Below are 2,313 nucleotides of genomic sequence, written 5' to 3'. Positions count from 1 at the left end.
TTGTAAGCTACCCAAGCGGAATATGAGGTGCTGTTTCTCCAGTTTGCTTATGGCCGAACTCTGGAAATCCAAGAACAGAGGGTTGGTCTGGGAATGGGAAGGGTAATTAAAAATAGTTAGCAACTGGGAGATCCAGCAGACCTTGGCAGACAGTTGTTAACAATAGTTTTACCAAAGAGATATTTACACATCAGGTAATTGCATATTAGTTATAAAATTATTTAATCCCCTTGGCAAAGCTTCCTAAACTGCCTTAATATCTTAATTTTACAACCAATGACAAATAAAAGAGGGAATTATTTGACACATCTCTCTTTAATTGTTTTTGTCCTATCACCTAATGAATTGATACCGTACATTTTCTGTTTCAACGCAATACAAATAGAACGTTTAAATAAAAAGAATATTTGCAGTTTATAAATTAAATTATGTTCTACTTTGTTCCAGACATCGGCAGACCTTAAGAGGGCCTCCCACATAACCAGGAAGTCAAAAATAGCAACATGCCCTCTGACCTCACTGCATTGCCAGACATTAGGTGTGTAAAGAGAGGCATTCCAAATGGGGCATGATTCACTTAGACAAGTGGTCTTTGACTTGGAGAAACACCTAAATGAAAACGCAAACACTTAAGGGAAAGTGGAGTAAAAATCATAATGTAAAAGATGAAAAAGCTTTTGAAATGTAAAGAGGCAATAAACATAACATTCAATTTTAATGTTTGAAAGCTATTTTTCATCATGACAAATGTCTTTAAAGTAAGTACGATAGTCATGGTGCAATTCAATTTTAACAGGTCGTACTGTATTTGCTCGGTAAATGTTAGTTTGTTGATGTCTATCTCTGATTTAGTGCCACTATTAGTACCTTGTATCTGGTGTAATCAGCCACTTATTCATGAACAGAAACTCGATAAAGTAACAATTTCCATCCCAAAACTCTCTGATAAGAAAATTACTTTTCCTACGAAACATGTCTTTTGAATCCTCCCACATAAAAAAAATATTTCCTCTGATGTTACCGAGACTAAAAAACAGCATTGTGCAAAGGAACTCTGAGATGCTGCTTAAGAGACAATGTACCCCTAACTTGGATTGCTTTTAGATTGAGAAACATGTGCACCACTTGTTGACAGTGCCTCCTTTCCCCACACCCCACCTCACCACCACCCCACCTCAACACCCCTGCCCCCACCACCCCACCTCACCCCCACCTCACAGCCACTGCCAGACTTTGCATGGGCTGTGTCACATTCTACAATGATAGAAACATAGAAACATAGAAAATAGGTGCAGGAGGAGGCCATTCGGCCCGACTACCATTCACTGTGATCATAGCTAATCATCCCCAATCAATAACCCGTGCCTGCCTTCTCCCCATATCCCTTGATTCCGCCAGCCCCAAGAGCTCTATCTAACTCTCTTTTAAATCCATCCGGTGAATTGGCCTCCACTGCCCTCTGTGGCAGAGAATTCCACAAATTCACAACTCTCTGGGTGAAAAAGTTTTTTCTCACCTCAGTTTTAAATGGCCTCCCCTTTATTCTTAGACTGTGGCCCCTGGTTCTGGACTCGCCCAACATTGGGAACATTTTTCCTGCATCTAGCTTGTCCAGTTCTTTTATACTTCTATACGTTTCTATAGGATAGCATTTTATTTGTCGGGTAATATTCATCTTTTGAATGCAAACCCTCTGTGGTCTGATTTGCTAAGGAATGTTGTAAGTGCCCCTTGGATGACAAGAGTTTTTTGCTCTTCCCCCGACAGCTGTAATTGCATCCGATCAATTGTGCAACATTGCACACCCAGTTCAAACTGAGATCAGAATTCTTTGAAGATGGACACAAAATGCTGGAGTAACTCAGCAGGACAGGCAGCATCCCCGGAGAGAAGAAATGACTAACCTTACGGATCGAGTCCCTACTTCAAAATTCTTTGTCGTAGAGTGTTCTGGTGTACTCCATTCTATGGCTGTAATATTGGGTACCTATTCATCTGGGTCAAGGCAGTTAGGGTCATAGCAGAGGTATGGGCTGGTGGCCAGGTGGTGTACAACCTCCTGGTAATCATTACGTATGTTTAGGATGTTGGTGCATATCAGTCTGAAGAAGGGCCACAACCCAAAACGTGATCTCCATGTTCTCCAGAGATGCTGCCTGACCCGTTGTTACTCCAGCCCTTTTGGAGCATGCTCATATGCATGGAATGTGTGCCATTAATATGCTCCTCCTGCAGAGATCAACATTAAATTCTTAGGCATTGTTTTGGCTGATAAAGCAGACCAATTCTTCAAAACATGGTCTCCCTTCACTG

The sequence above is a fragment of the Amblyraja radiata genome, chromosome 8 (genome assembly GCF_010909765.2).
Source record: "Amblyraja radiata isolate CabotCenter1 chromosome 8, sAmbRad1.1.pri, whole genome shotgun sequence".
Classification (NCBI taxonomy): Eukaryota; Metazoa; Chordata; class Chondrichthyes; order Rajiformes; family Rajidae; genus Amblyraja; species Amblyraja radiata.
The sequence above is the reverse complement of the archived record's forward strand: the minus strand, read 5'-3'. Positions refer to the sequence as shown.